This window comes from Erinaceus europaeus, chromosome 10 (assembly GCF_950295315.1).
Source record: "Erinaceus europaeus chromosome 10, mEriEur2.1, whole genome shotgun sequence".
NCBI lineage: Eukaryota > Metazoa > Chordata > Mammalia > Eulipotyphla > Erinaceidae > Erinaceus > Erinaceus europaeus.
Genome location: NC_080171.1, coordinates 66,426,274 through 66,443,499, shown reverse-complemented (window position 1 = coordinate 66,443,499; position 17,226 = coordinate 66,426,274).

Below are 17,226 nucleotides of genomic sequence, written 5' to 3'. Positions count from 1 at the left end.
CCAATGCTCACGGACAACTGAGAGGAAATTATAGAAGGATTATTATGTCATAATTTTATAAATCAATAATTTAAAAATATTATGTTTTCTGTGCACATAAAGGTATTATTGCAGGAAAATATGCCATCAGATATGACAGAACATGAGTGAGTGTTAAAGGTTATAGGATCTCCATTCACTAATAATTTTCTCTTCAATTTGTTACATTTACATTTTACAGTTCTATTTTAAGAATCCTTAAAAGACTAAACAAAAAGAATGCATGAATGTTGGGGAGTTGGTAGTGGTGCACCTGGCTAAGCACATGCTTTACTATGTGTAAGTGGTGAAACATGTAATGCAGATGTCTCTCTGTTTCTCTACTTCTCTATCTCTCCATCCATGCTCAATTTCTCTTTGTACGCTAATAAAGGAAAAAAAATTGCTGCTAGGTGTGGTAGATTCTTAGTGCCAGCTCTGAGCCTTGGAAGCAGAGAAAAAAATCACATTAATAATTATTATACTGACAAGAGCCCAAAGATTTCATTTCAGTTCCATCAGTACAAGAGTTTGTCTATTTCTCTTCCAGTTCTTATTAGAATGACCCTATAATAGAGTTTTAGATCTGGGAGCATGTCTCCATCTCTGTTCTTTTTTTCTCAAGATTATTTTGGAGATTGTAGGTATTTTCTGGTTACAGATAAATTTATGTAGCTTTGTTTTATTGTCTTAAAAAATTGGTAGGACCTTGATGGGGATTGAATTTAATTTTTTAAAAATATTCATTTATTCCCTTCTGGTGCCCTTGTTGTTTTATTGTTGTAGTTATTATTGATGTCATCGTTGTTGGACAGGACAGAGAGAAAATGGAGAGAGGAGGGGAAGACAGAGAAGGGGAGAGAAAGACACCTGCAGACCTGCTTCACCTCCTGTGAAGTGACTCCCCTGCAGGTGGGGAGCCAGGGGCTCGAACCGGGATCCTTAAGCTGGTCCTTGCACTTTGAGGCACATGAGCTAAACCCACTGCGCTACCACCCGACTCCCTGAATTTAATTTTTATATGGCTCTAGGTAGAATATTCATTATGATGATGTTAATTCTTCCAATCCATGAACATGGAATATCTTTCCACTTCTTTGTGTCTTTGTATTTCCTTGAATAGCGACTCAGTTTTCAGTATACAAATCTTTCATTGCTTATGTTAGGTTCACTCCTAGATATTTATTGGTTTTGCTTCTATCATTTATGGAACTTACTTCTGGATTTCTTCTTCTGAGTTAGTGCTTGCATAAATAATACCACTTCCTTTTGTATATTAATTTTATAGCCTCACACCTTACTATGTTGTTTGATAATTTCTAGGATTTTCCTGATGAGTTATTTAGGCTTTTCTATGTATACTATCACATCATCTGCAAATTGTGACAACTTGACTTCTTCTCTTCCAATCTGTATTCCTTTAATTCCTTGCTCTTGCCTCACTGCTTTGGCAAGAACTTTCAATACTATGTTGAAGACTAATAGTAATACTGGGCAGCCATATATAGTACCTGATCTAAATGAGAATACTTCCACATACTTACCATTGAGTATAATGTTGCTTATAGGTTCACTGTCTATGGACCCTACTAGGTTAAGCAATTTTATACTTAGTTCCATTTTTATAGAGTTTTATTTTTATTTTTTATTTTCCCTTTTGTTGCCCATGTTGTTTTTATTGTTGTTGTAGTTATTATTATTGTTGTCATTATTGTTAGATAGGATAGAGAGAAATGGAGAGAGGTGGGGAAGACATAAAGGGCAGAGAAAGATAGACACCTGCAGACCTGCTTCACTGCCTGTGAAGCGATTCTCCTGCAGGTGGTGAGCCTGGGGCTCTAACCGGGATCCTTACACGGGTCCTTGCACTTTGCCACTGCGCTACTGCCCAACTCATTTTAAAAATTTTATTTATTTATTTATTTTTTTATCATGAAGGGATCTTGGATTTTGTCAAGGGCCTTCTCCACATTTATTGAGATAATCATGTGGTTTTTTATTTTTCCTTTATTAATGTGATGGATCATATTTATTATTTGATATCTATTGAGCCACCCTTGCATCCTGGGATAAATCCCACTTGGTCATGATGTATAATCTTTTTAATATTCTTCTATATTTCATAGATGAGAACTTTGTTTACATAATAACTTTGTTTACATGACACTTTGGATTTCCGTTGTGTCTGTTGTGATGTCGCCTCTTTCATTTACAGTCAAATTTATTTTAATCCTCTCTCTCTCTCTCTGTAGAGAGTCTGGCTAAGGGTATGTCAATTTTGTTTTCCCTTTTGAAGAATCAACTTTTAGCTCCGTTGATTTTCTGTATGGTTCTATTATTTTCAGTGTTATTCATTTCTTTTTTTTTTTTTTTAAATATTTATTTTATTTATTTATTCCCTTTTGTTGCCCTTGTTGTTTTATTGTTGTAATTATTGTTGTTGTCGTTGTTGGATAGGACAGAGAGAAATGGAGAGAGGAGGGGAAGACAGAGAGGAGGGGAGAAAGATAGACACCTGCAGACCTGCTTCACCGCCTGTGAAGCGACGCCCCTGCAGGTGGGGAGCCGGGATTTGAACTGGGATTTTTATGCCCGTCCTTGCGCTTTGCGCCACCTGCGCTTAACCCGCTGCGCTACAGCCCGACTCCCAGTGTTATTCATTTCTGCCCTGGTTTTAGTCATTTCAGTCCTTCTCATTGCTTTAGGATTTCTTTGTCCTTCTTTTAACTCCTTCATGTATGTAGTCAGGATGTTTATTTGAGCTTTTTATTGTTTCCTAATGTGTGCCTGTATAGTTATGACTTTTCCTCTTAGTGCTGTTTTAGCTGTGTTCCAAATATTTTGCTAGCCTGTATCTTAATTTTAATTTTATTCTAGGAACATTTTAATTTCAACCTTAATTACCCCTTTGAGAGAGTAAATGTTAATTATATACTGTGAGTTTCCATATTTTGGGATTTTACTAACTTTCAGTTTGTTATTAAATGTTCATTTAATTCCACTGTGGTCTAAGAAGATGCTGGAGATGATTTCAGTGCTCTTGAATTTATTGACATTGTCTTTGTGGCCTAACGTATGGTCTGTCCTAGAGAATGTCCCATGAGGACTTAGATACAAAATTTATTCCTGTTTCTTGGTGTGAAGGACCCTGAAAATTCCCAGTAGGTCTAGTCTGTGGTTAGTTCTTTTGTTTCTTTATTAATTCTCTGCCTAGATGATCCGTTATTTGTTAAAGTGGAGTGTTGAAGTCTTTTACTATGTACTGTGTTGCTGTTGATATATTCTTGTACCTCTTTCAAAGATCTTTGATGTATTTAGTTGGCCCTTAATTTGGTGCATAGATGTTAACAATTGTTAAGTCCTCTTGGTTGACTGATCCTCTGAACATTAGATAATGTCTATTCCTATATTTTGTTACTTTATTTATTGGAAAGTCTATTGTGTCAGATATGAGAATAGCCATTCCTGCTCCCTCCCTTTTTTTTGTCCTTTAACATGTATGATAGTTTTCTATCCTTTCACTTTGAGTCTGTGTTTGTCCTGTTGAGTTAGGTGGGATTCCTGCAAACAACATAGGATTGGGTTGTGTTTTCTGGTACATCTTCCTACTCTTTGCCTTTTAATGGGCAGTTGATATTCATTGATATTATGGATTTAAGATAATAGTGACATTCAAACTTTACTGAGTGTTCTGATATATGGTATGTTTTTGGTGATGTTTCTCTTCTTTGCAACAGATATTTAAGAGTTTCTTGCAGAGCAGGGTTGGTGATAGTTGATTCCTTCAAATGTTGCTTATCTGAGTTTTTATTCCTCCATCTAGTCTGAATGACAGCCTATTTGGTGACTTTTAAAATTTGTTTCCTGTTTGTTTTCCTGTATTATGTGAGGTAGCCTGACCCCCAAAGTCAGTCACTTTCGGTGTGTTTCAGGAGTGGTTGGAACTGTTATTCTAACAGTGACACCACAACCCTTGGAAGATGAGAGGTAGGTTCTCTTGAGTTTGAATTGAAGAGAGAAGTCGACAACTGGAATAGCAAGATAGTGCCCTTATATGCTAGCATGGTCTCTTGATTCTTGAAGGGTCCAGCTGTCGCTTACTTTCATTTTGTTACCAGAGCACTGCTCATCTCTGGCTTATATTGGTGTGGGTGATTGAACCTGGGACCTTGGAGACTCAGGTATTCTCATGTCTGTTTTATATAACCATTATGCTATCTCCCCTGCCCATCACATTTTCAATCCACTGATCATACTTGCTTGGATTGACTTGCAACTAAGTGAGTTACTTAATAGTTACCAGTTGTAAATTTTAACAAGATTTTATTTGTTTGTTTTTACTTTATCTTAGTCCTTGAAGCAAAGCAGGGCAGCTGATAATCCATTCCAGAATAATTTTAAGACAGACACCAGTATCAAAGACCAACACTTCAATATTTCTTCTTCTGCATATTTCTAGTATACTTCTTTTTAAGGTAGAGAGTATTGCAAGTACATCAGTGCTTTATTTAAAAGAATATAGAAACTTTAACCAGGAATAGAAGTTATGCACAAGTCAGATGAAAATATGAAAAAAATAAAAGAAAGAAATTAACATAGATTTGACTTACCTCGGTATTATAGAAGTGGTAGTAGTTACCCTGTAGAGGAAAGCATGGTTCTTTTTTTTTTAATTTTATTTATTTATTTATTTTTCCTTTTGTTGCCCTTGTTGTAGTTATTATTGTTGTTGTTATTGATGTTGTTGTTGGATAGGACAGAGAGAAATGGAGAGAGGAGGGCAAGACAGAGGGGGGAGAAAAAGATACCTGCAGACCTGCTTCACCACCTGTGAAGTGACTCCCCTGCAGGTGGGGATCTGGGGCTCGAACCAGGATCCTTACACCAGTTCTTGCTCTTTGCGCCACCTGTGCTTAACCCGCTGCGCTACTGCCTGACTCCCAGCATGGCCCTTTTTATAGGAAAAATAATATATATTAGATTCTTCTTTTAAGAAATGACACACACACAAAAACTATGTTGGTTAACTGGATAACATCTCAGTCTATAATGAATATTTAAACTTGACAGCCTGCAGATGCCTCACTCAATACTGTCCACATGTTACCATACATGAAGAATGGGATTTAAGGCCCAGGCACCACGTGGGTACATGTAAAATAGGAAACTTCACAAGTGCTGGATCAGTGCATCTGATTTTTCTTTGTTTTTTCCTATCTCTCATCTTCTATTAAAAAACAAAAAAAGGAAGGAAGGAAGTAAATAAGAAAGAAGTAAAGGAGGGAAAGGAAAGAAAGGAAGAGGGAAGGAATAACTGCAGGAACTAGGATAGAAGGCAGGAAGGAAGGAAGGAAGGAATGAAGGAAGGAAGGGAGAAAGATGAAACAATGGCTGGCAGTCAAGTACAATGGAATAGTAATAGGTTTCAAGCACCAGCTATAAGATTGGTGAAAAAAGTAGACAGATAAATAAATTGAGCCAAAGCAAAAAATGTGAGGAGAACCACCAAATAGCTCCCTTGGTTAATGTACCTGTTTGCCATGTATGCAACCCAGGTTTGAACCAGGCCCCAATCACATTGGAAAAAGGTTTTGTGTTCTCTTCACCTCTGTCTCTCTGTCTCTTTCTCTCTTTCTGTCTCTCACTGAAAAAGGTGCACCCCTGAGTTGTTAAACCCTACTGATTACCATGACAAAAAAGAGAGGAATATAAAGTAGGGGAATAGAAAAATATGTAAGAAAAATAAGGTTGAATATTTCACTTAGATTCTTAGATTAAAGTAAACTCCTTGCCTATTATTAGAGGTACAATAAGAAATATTTGAAGAATTTGTAGAACAATAATCATGAATATTTTCAAGAGGTGGGGCAGTGGCACGCCAGATAGAGCATACATATGTGAGGACTTGGATTCAAGACCCCATCCTCATCTGTAATGGGGAAGCTTCATGAATGTTGGAGCAGTGCAGTGAGTGTATCTATTTCTCTCTCCTTTCTGTAAACAGTGGAATAATCCTGAACAAATCAAGCCCTGGTGACAACACTTGAGGCAAAATGAGAAAAATAAAACAGAGATTTGTCTGTTTTCTGTATAGCTGACAGACAGGGGAGGTGACTTATAAGAAGGTTGATATGGGTATGGGTAGATGAAATAATGATTTGTGGATTAGGGATGGAAAAATAATTGGATATAGTCTGAAAAATGAGTTCTGAAAATTGATCACAGATTGATAATTGGTCATTTGATCTAAAAGAAGTAATAATGATATCCAGAAAATTATGAGACTGTTACTTTATTAAAGGGTCAGAAAATGAATTTATTTTAACAGAAAAACCTAGGGATAAGCATGGTGGCAATAAAAATTAATTAATTAAAGAAGAAAAGTAAGATAATATTTTAATTTATTTTAAAAATAAAATGAATGCATTTTAATAAATCATTTAGGGGACTGGTAACATATCACCTAAATAATTTGTTTTATTTTTCTTTAGTTAAAAAAACATGTCATTTAAAAAAGTTTTTTTTAATTATATTTATTGGATAGACACAGCCAGAAATTGAGACAGTAGGGGAGATAGAGAAGGAGAGAGAGAGATACCTGCAGTACTGCTTCACCACTTGCAAAGCTTTCCTCCTGCATGTGGGGACCGGGGGCTCAAACCTAGGTCCTTAAGCACTAAATCATATGCTCTCAACCAGGTGTGCCACCACCCAGTCCCCTTATGTCATGTTTTAATAAAAACTTAAGGTATTGAAATGTTTTCTTTTAATTAGGAATTATTTTCTTTTTATGATTAGTGTTTGTGAATTCTTTTTCTTATACTTAAAAACTTTTTATTGCCTCTAGGATTATCACTGGGGCCTAGTACCTACAGAATAACTCGAAATTGAGATGACAAGGGGAGGGAGAGAGAAAGAGAGACACCTGTAGCCCTGCTTCATTGCTATTGAAGACTCCCCACTCACACCCACAAATGGAGTCTAGTGGCTTGGACACAGGTTCTTGTACATGGAAAATGTGTGCTCCACAGGGTACTTCATTGCCCAGTCCCAGCCTTTAATTGAAAAAATTTGGATATATTCATTATTCTGTAATCTGTGTGCCTATTGCCATAACCATTTATATTCATGGCAATAATTTACACAGTCTGTAAGGCTAATGCATACCCAGATATCCGATTAAAACAATTTATTGATATGTAAAAATAATTAAGTTTTAAGATGTTTCTTTTTATTGATATATATTTTATACATGGGTAGCCATAGTTTTCTATAACAGCTATCATTCAAATATGCCTTAAGGGGCTGGGTGGTAGTGTAGCAGGTTAAACACACATGCCACAAAAGGCAAGGACTAGCGTAAAGATCCTAGTTCGAATCCCCAACCATCCGCTCCCCACATACAGGGGGTCGCTTCACAAGCAGTGAAGCATGTCTGTAGGTGTCTGTCTTTCCCTCAGTAGGTGCTTGATGTATTTAGATGGTCCCTCACTGGGTGCATAGATGTTAATAATTGTTAAGTCTTCTTGGTTGATTGATTCTCTAATAATTATGTAATGTCCTTGCCTATCTTTTATTACTTTAATTAATTTAAAATCTATTGTGTCTGAGATGAGAATGGCTGTTCCTGACCTTTTTTGTGGTCCATTAGCCTGTATGATAGTTTTCCATCCTTTCACTTTAAGACTGTGTTTATCTTGTTGTGTCAGATGGGATTCTTGCAAGCAGCATATGGTTGGGTTATGTTTTCTGATACATCCCCCCACTCTGTGCCTTTTTATGGGTGAGTTTAAGCCATTGACATTTATTGATATTATGGATTTAATGTATTGTAGTGCCAAATAAATTCAAAATAAATTTTTGTTTGCTCTGATATATTGCAAGTATTATATTGATGATCTTGTTTATAAGAGGCCTTTTAGAACCTCTTTCAGGGCCAGTTTGGTGATGGTTGCCTCCTTTAACTGTTGTTTGTCTAAGAAGGTTTTGATCCCTCCATCTAGTTTGAATGAAAGTCTAGCAGGATATATTATCTTTGACTGAAACTTTTTCATTCAGGTCTCCGTAGATATCTTGCCATTCTCTTCTGGCTTTTAGAGTTTGAGTGGAGAAGTCTGCAGATAATCTTATGGGTTTTCCCTTGTATGTGACTTTTTGTTTCTCTCTTGCAGCCTTTAGGGGCCTTTCTTTATCCTTACTTCTTCTCATTGTGACTATGATGTGTCTTGGTGTCTTCAGGTCTGGGCTGATTCTGTTTGCTACTCTCTGGGCCTCTTGAATCTTGATGTCCTTTCTGTTATTCAGGTCTGGGAAGTTTTCTTCTATTATTTTCTCTACAATGTTTCCTTCCCCTTCCTCTCTTTCTTCCTCTGGCAGGCCAATTATACAAATGTTACTTCTTTTGAGATCATCCCATATGTCTCTGTTGTTGTTTTCAGTGTCTCTCAATCTCTTTTTGAGCTCTTTCACCTCTTTCTTAGTTTTCTCTAACTCATCCTCTGTCTGATTAATTCTGTTTTCTGCTTCTGTTAGTCTGCTCTCCCTTACCTCAGCTTCTTTCTTCATTACAGCTATTTCAGCTTTCAGTTCTCTAATTGCCTCAAGATAATCAGTATTTTCCTTGGGGGTCTCAACTGTGGTTTCCCTAATACTGCCATTCCATTCCTCCAATGTTGTTTTCATTTCTGTGATTAATAAGTTTATTATTGCTTGCATACTTTTCTTATCTATGGTTACTTCTGGCTGATTTGTAGTTTCTTCTGGGCTCTTGTCTTCATTCATTGGAGTAGCAGTTTTATTTGTTTTTGATCTACCCATTTTTTTCTGATTAATGTGTTTCTTATTTTTATGTTCTGTTGTTCCTCAGTTGTTGTGTCTTGTGTACAAGCAACATTGTACTAAATACCTTTATGACAAATGCAATCATCAACCTCAGGAATTACAATATCAACTGAAGCAAAGATTGAAGCAGTTTAATCACTAACAGTTAGCCAAACAATGTTTCCAGTCCATGAAAAAATAGCAACCAAGTCCAAGTAAAGAAGAAAAAGAAAGGAAAGAAGGGATAGCAAGAATAGACAATTATGCAAATCTACTACCCACTGTATATTCTAGGTGTAGCAAGAGGAGAAAGGGAAGTAGAGCAGAGATACACACATAGAGTCCACTCTGAGTTGGGTTTATTCCCCCAAATAATTCACAAATGACTATCAGTGAATTCAGAAAGACGAAGTAGAAGGAAGGAAGAAATGGAAGACAATATAAAAAAAAAGAGAAACAAGAGAGAGAAAAGAAAAAAGATAAGAAAAAGAGCTGTAATAAAGAGCACTGAAAGGAGAATTTTTTAACTGATTAATTTATTTTTTATTTTATTTTATTTTTTTTAATTAGCTAGGAGGAGGGAGAAGGGGAGAGTCTGTAGAGGAGGTAGGAGTAATGAGACAAGTTCCTCTCACAATGGATAAGATGCCAGTCCCCTAGCAATGAAAGAACTAACCCTAAGAGTTAATTCTGGTCAACCTAAAGGAGGGGGGGAAGATATACACCTTTATATAATATTAATAATAAAATAGAGCAGGGTAAAAATCTGTCCCAGATTGCCTCAAGCCTCCTGAGCAGAGGCAGCTGATTATTAAGAAAGAAAAAAAAACCCCTCAGGACTAGACAAGAATAGCAGGAATAGACAGTTATACAAATCTACTATCCACTGTATATCCTAGGGGTAGCTAAAGGAGAAAGGGAAGTAGAGCAGAGATACACACAGAGAGGGTCCACTCTGAGTCAGATTTCTTCCCCAAAATAATTCCCAAATGTGTATCATTGAATTCAGAAAGCTGAAGGAGGAAGGAAGAAAGGATGACAAGAGTGAGAAAAAGAAGAAAAAAGAGAAAAAAGTAAAAGATACAAAAAAGAACAGTAATAAAAGAGCAGTGAAAGGAAAGTTATTTATTTATTTATTTATTATTATTTAATTAGCTATGCGGGGGGGGGAGGGAGAGAATGGGTAGGGGCAGTAGAAAAATTGAAGTAAGTTATTTTAGCAGTGAATAAGACACCCAGTCCCCTAGCAATGGAAAATACACTAAGAGTTAATTCTGGTCAACCTGAGGGAGAGGGGGAAAGGGGTTCGAGTTTATCTTGTATTGATAATAAAATAGAACAGAGTACAAACCCCTGTTCTGTCTTCAGCTTGGATGGCTTCAGATTGCCTCAGGCCCCCTGAGCAGAGGCAGCTGATTGGCTACTTAGAAAGAAAAAAGGCCAAATGTTTCAGAAGGGAGTAATAGAATTAGAATGAATGGCACCCCCTGGTGGGACAGGAATCTTGGTAAAGAAAGAAGCTCAGCAGGGGAGGCTGTTAGGAGCATATCTCTGGTCCCCAGGGACAGGTTATGCGGGGGTGCCGCTTCGGGAATAATAATTTAAAAGAAAAAAATTTTTTCCTTTCTTTTTATTCTATTTTCTACCCCAAATTGAGTTATAGTCACCACCTTGGTGTCACTGCTAGGACCCCTTATTGCTGGCCTACTAAAGGCAAAAAATCCTACCTTTTCCAGTAGATGTGGTCGGAGCTCAAGCCACTAGCAGCTTCTCTCAAGCCACTAGCAGCTTCTCATTCCGCCATCTTCCGGAATCCCCCCAGGTCTCTGTCTTTCTCTCCCACTCTCTGTCTTCCTCTCCTCTGTTGATTTCTTTCTGTCCTATCCAACAACAATGAAAGCAATAACAAAAACAATAATAATAACAACAATAAACAACAAGGACAACAAAAGGGGAAAAAATAGCCTCCAGAAGCAGGAGATTCATGGTGCAGGTGCAGAGCCCCATCAATAACCCTGGAGGATATATATTAGAATACTGACTCTTCCACAGATGTAGTCATATTACTATCAACAAAACTATCTAGTATGTTTTCTTCTGATTAATGACACTGCTGATAATTTTTTAAAGTAAACCTTATAGGGTTTTGAGGCATATCAACACTATTATTATTTAAACTGGATAGAGAAAAAAAATTAGTGACAGAGAGTGAGAAAAGAGGTGAAAAAAAGAAGTAAGTGATGAATTGAAAGGGAACCTAAACAGAGAGCTCAAAGATTGCATTAACAGGCATGTATATGCCTCTGTATATAATTTAGATAGTTTCATAAATAGGAGTGAAAAGAACAAAGGAGTAAGAAGTGATGTGATAAAAGGGACTTTGAAAAGGACCCCTGCTCAAATAATTGTTCAGGCTAAATTTCCCCTATTGAGAGTGATTTATATAATTCCATGGGAAGATTTCTGCTGTGTCTAATACAAGGTACTAGAAATCCACAATAATAAAATAATCTGGCACTATTTTTAGACTTTGGCATAACAGAGACTTTCCTGCTGTCCCCATTAGCTTGGATCTGCCAACTCAGGGATAATGATAATTGAGTCTATTTAAAAAAGATATATATATATATATACATACATACATACATATATACATACATGTATATATATACATATATATATATATATATATATATGCATATTGTAGGTAAAAGGTCAGATAAGCTCTATATCTGGAGGTCCTGATGTAGAAAGATATCCAGGAAATGGTAGCAGGGCTTTCTAGGCAGTTCCACAGCCCTGAAAGCTTCATGGTGATGACAAAATCTGCAATTGGACAGGAGGCAGAAACTCAAAGATAAATTGGACTAGTTGAAAATTTTGACTGTTGGCAGCCCTGATAACAAATATCATGAATGCCATTTGCTTTGTTTTCCTAGAATTAATTTTAACACTTATGTAGAGGTCACTCTAATGAGTGAGAAAGTTCCTGGATTTTGCCAGAAACAATTTTTTTTTAGATGATTTGCTGGTTTTGAGTATACTGTAATCTAAAGCACGAGGTTTACTGTGATTTCATGCAGTTATCTTTCCTTTTAATACCAGGTTTGAAAAGCACTATTCCCAGATGGAAGTGTTTTTCTCTTGTTTCTGTTTGCAGAAGATTGTCGTTTCAGTGTCACTGCAACTCTAGTGGCAATCAGACATACCTCAAATATGAATCTCCTCTGAGAAGTTACGATTATAGTAAAAGAAGATCTTAGTCTGAAATAGCTATTCTAAAGTAGCTGTGCAATGATGACATGGTAAATATGTTATCTCTGAATCAGTGCCTCTATTTAACATTGAGAGGAATCCAGCTGCAATAAGATCAAGAGAATATTGAAAATAAATGATAGGCATATGAGCATGTGCCTTTTTCTTTTTTAAAATTATTTTAAAATTTTCATTATTATTTGATAGAAACAACCAGAAATTGGGAGAGAGGGGGTGATAGAGAGGAAGAAAGCCAGGGTCCTGGGTCCTACTGCATTGTAACATGTGCACTCAACCATTTGTGCCACCACCTGGCCCCTGCCCTTTTCTGTAATGGCAACACTGCTTCACTAATCACAAAACTTTCTCCTTGTCGGGGGAGGGAAGGGGACCAAAGGCTTGAACCCAGGTCCCTGCACATTGTAACATGTACACTGAACCAGGTGTGCCACCACCTGGCATCTCAAAATATTTTTCAGTATTTGAAACTGTACTGTTTCTATTTCTCCATTGCCTCAAAAATGTAAAATCCACATTCAAAGTCTCAATGACTCCTCTTATCTACTGTATACCTTGTCACTGCTGTGGTTTTTCTGAACATGTTAAAGTAATAGAGATAGACTTTCATTAAAAATTCAGACTGCCCACTGAAGTCAGTGGTAGACTATAGTATTTGCATGCACTAAGATTTATTTGTGAGAGCTCCCAGTTCCTTTCAGGGCATTTGCTGGAGTGATGCTCTGGGTCTCCTTCCCTGCTTTCTCATTCAATTCAATTAAGTAAGAAAGTAAGTAATTCCCATATAAAAATGCAGGGTTGTTCACTGTGCTCTCAGGTGAAATCCTGATACCTCAACATGGTTTACTTTTTCTATTACAGTTATTAAAATGCTCCCCAATTTTGTCTACCCATGTTCATCACTGATATGCTCTAGCTCAAAGCATCATTTAAAAAATATTTTATTTATTAATGATAAAGATAGGGGGAGAAAGAGAAAGAACCTGACATCATTTTGTTACATGTGCTTCCAGGAATTAAACTCAGGACCTCATACTTGAGAGCCCAGTGCTTTATCCACTGCACCATCTCTCAGACCACACTCAAGGCATCTTGAAATGCTCTCTCCATTTGCTTATTTTAGTTATAAAAATAGTTAGCTTTATTTTAGTTATAAAATTAAAACCCATGCACATCTCAGCACACATGAATACTATACTAGGGTTGTGGGGTATAAAGCTAGCAGCTCTCTAATTAAAGTCATTGTACTTAAGAATGTACATTAAGAAAATCCATTAATATCTGCAGACACACTCATATAGTTTATTAAGCAAAGGAAAATAGGTTAGTGTTATGTTTATATAGGCTGGACACAATGTGGACAGGGATCTATCCCCATGACTTTACTTTAGTATAATGCCTTATCACTTAAGACACTCTATATACATAAAATTAATGCCCAAAGTTCTATTATAACATTTGATTCTATAACTTATATTTCAGTTGATAGACTCCTCAATATGTTTTAAAAATATTGACTTTTTTCATTTTTCCATGTGAGCTGATTTTTATACATATTTCTAAGAGAGCAAAGTATAAACATTAGAACTATTAAAATGTGTTAATGTGGGGAGTCGGGCTGTAGCGCAGTGGGTTAAGCGCAGGTGGCGCAAAGCACAAGGACCGGCATAAGGATCCCGGTTCGAACCCCAGCTCCCCACCTGCAGGGGAGTCGCTTCACAGGCGGTGAAGCAGGTCTGCAGGTGTCTATCTGTCTCTCCTCCTCTCTGTCTTCCCCTCCTCTCTCCATTTCTCTCTGTCCTATCCAACAAGGACAACAACAATAATAACCACAACAATAAAACAACAAGGGCAACAAAAGGGAATAAATAAATAAATTTAAAAAAATGTGTTAATGTAAGTCAATAAAGTTTTTCTCATATTAAGTATTTATTGTCCAATATGTGATTAAAATAATGTAGTGAATACAATGGATGTAGTATTCTGACATGAAAATGTTATGTTGAATGTGCATTTAACATATTAAAAATATAATAAATATTTGATATAAGATTATATTCTATAAATATATATTACTTTATAATTACAAGGTGTTCTAGTGATTACTTCTACTGTGAGTTATTTGCAGTGACAAGAAATTCACTCAGTTCTGTGCCAATTTCTTTATTCCTTATGAAAAAAAGGGCATTACATTTTTTTATCTTTATTTATTAATTGGATAGAGCCAGTCAGAAATTGAGAGGGAAGGTGGAGATAGAGAAAAAGACAGAAAGACACCTGCAGCACTGTTTCACCACTTGTGAAGCTTTTCCCCTGCAGATGGATAACAGGGGCTTGAACCCAGGTCCTTGCATACTGCAACATGTACACTCAACCAGGTGCACCACCACCGGACACCAAAACAGAACATTTATTTATCAAATTACAGGTTTTGCTGTTCATTTTAATCAAATGAATGAGGACAGATTATGACGGTAGAGTTTGAGTTAGGGGGCAAAGGGAAGGTCTCATTGGTAAAGCACCTTCCTCATGTGTGTGTGTGAGGATTTGGTTTTGCTCACAGGTAGCACATGGAACTATCAAGGAAAACTTTAAAGTATTAGTGCACTATTTCCACTCTCTCAAACTCCCTCTCTCTCTGTCTCTCTCTCTGTGTCTCTCTAAAACTCTGGCACCATATTAGAAAACAAGTCTTGGCCAGATAGAATTTTTTTTTTAACTTTTAAAAGATCTTTCTTTATTGGAGGGATTAATGACTTACAGTCAACAGTAAATATAGTTGTTGATGCGTGTCTCAAATTTTTCAGTTTTCTGAAAAACACTAACCTCCATCTAAGTCCTCTTTCACCATCATACACCAGGACTTGACTCCCCTACCCTCGCCTCCCAGAGTCCTTTAATTTGGTGCAACACACAAAACCCAGTCCAAGTTCTGCTTTGTGTTCCAGTCTGTTCTTAATTCTCAACTTCTATGAGTGGGATCATCAATGATAAAAATCTAATTGCATAAGTAAACCAGTGGGACTATATCAAATTAAGAAGCTTCTGCCCAGTTAAAGAAACCACCACCCAAATAAAGAAACTCCTTACAAAATGGGAGAATATCTTTACATGCCATACATCAACTATTAAAAATGATAAATTCACTTTCTTCACCTCATCTTAGATGGAGTTCAAAGGAGTCATGTTAAGTGAGATAAGCCAGAAGGAGGATGAATATGGTTAGCCTATTTTTTTCCTTTTGTTTTTCTTTCTCCTGGTAGGTCTTGTCTTGGTATTGATGGTTCCTGACTTAATGTGGTAATGGTTGCTGAAGGTTGAAGTGACTAAAAGAAATATGACACTGAAAGAAGATTAACTTTCTACTATTTTATTGTCTTGTGAGGCCTACACTAACTCTTCTGTCATCATTCATGCTTGATCTACATAGTATGTTCCTCCTGCAGTGGGCATAATGGAAAGGAAGAAGGGAATAAATGAGGAAGAAAAAAAAAAGAAAATGGCATTTTCTTCATCAACTGACTATTTCAGGAAAGCTTTCTCTGCAGCACAAAATTCTGATTTGGGGTTTTATTTATTTACTTGTTTTTTTTTTTTTGCTTCTTTGATGTTGTTTTATTGCCGCCAGATTTATTGCTGGGGCTCAGTGCCTACAGGATAAAATCACTACTCCAAGTGACCATTTTTTCCTTTTTCTTTTTTCTTTATTTACTAGGATAGAGAAATATTGAGAGGGAGGAAGAGATAGAGAAGTAGAGAGATAGACACCTGTAGTGCTTGCTTCAGCTCAAGTGAAATTTTCCTTAGAAAATGCAGGTGAGGAGCACAAGCTTGAACCTGGATCCTTAAACATGGTAACCTGTGCTTAAACAGGTGTGTCACAGCCCAAATTCTGTTTAAATATCATTTTATTCACTGTAGAACTTCTTTAAAAAATGGATTTATTCTCTCAAACCTTGATTTGTAAATCAGCTTATTTATTCTAAGCCCGTTGTTTGTCATTTAAACAATGTTCACAGCATCAAGAATAGAATTCATCTCAAGAAAGGAAAAAAAAAAAAACTGCTTTGCCATATCCATAAAAAACAACTCCATATCCAGTTAAGTTTAATCATTAGAGTGCTACAACTAAGTCACATCTTCAGGCTCTACTTATTCTTGTTTTTTCTCTCATATTTGCAATTACTCTCTCTACAGTGCACAGACTATTTTAATTATTGGGTTAAGTAATACCTAAGTTTAGAACAGTGGCTCACTGTTGCTTACAGTTACTCATAACATTATTATCTACCTTGCATATATTCCAAACATGTTTTTTGGCAACTCTTTAGTCTCGTTTTCTAAACCATGTAAGAGGCAGATGACTTGGCAGAGATGTAGGGTAGTGAGACAGTGCCTTAAAGGACCTCTCAGATCACAGCACAGGAGCAGACATAGAACTGTCATTGAGTCAGAATTGCTTTGTCTTTAGAACATGGCAATTATTTTTGCTTCATCTGAATTCTCTGTGGTTTGTGGTCCTTTATATCCATATTTTATTGTGTGACTGTGTTCCAGTTCCACCCTTCATAAGTTCTAAAAAAAAAAATCATATCCTTTCTATTTATAGTCTAAAAATTTTAGTGAAAAGCTGGTCTTTTTATAGTAGGCACAGAAGCAAGATGTTCATGGGAAACTTATGCCACTGCAAATAAACTTTGAGAGACTGGGTGGTGGTTTACCTGGTTGTTGGGCAGTACGCCAGCTCCTTTTTATCCCCCCTTCCCTCTCAATTTCTGGCTATCAAATAAATAAATAAAGATAAGATAAAAAATAGTTTTAAAAAGAAAATAAACTTTACAACCTTAGTACCATACCAATGCCTAAGCTGACTAGTTCACTTACAAATATTAGGAATCATAAAAATATTAGAATTTCTACTGTAACATATATAAATAGATAATATGTTTGCTGGGAGTCTAAGGAACATTACTTTTACTTCTTTCTTTTTCTTTCCTTTTTTTCCCCCTTCGTTTCTCTTTATATTTATTTTACGTAGTATAACCAGTTTTTAAAATAAGTCAACTTTATTAAGGTATAACTTAGGGTTAATAGACTTTACCATAGACATTTATT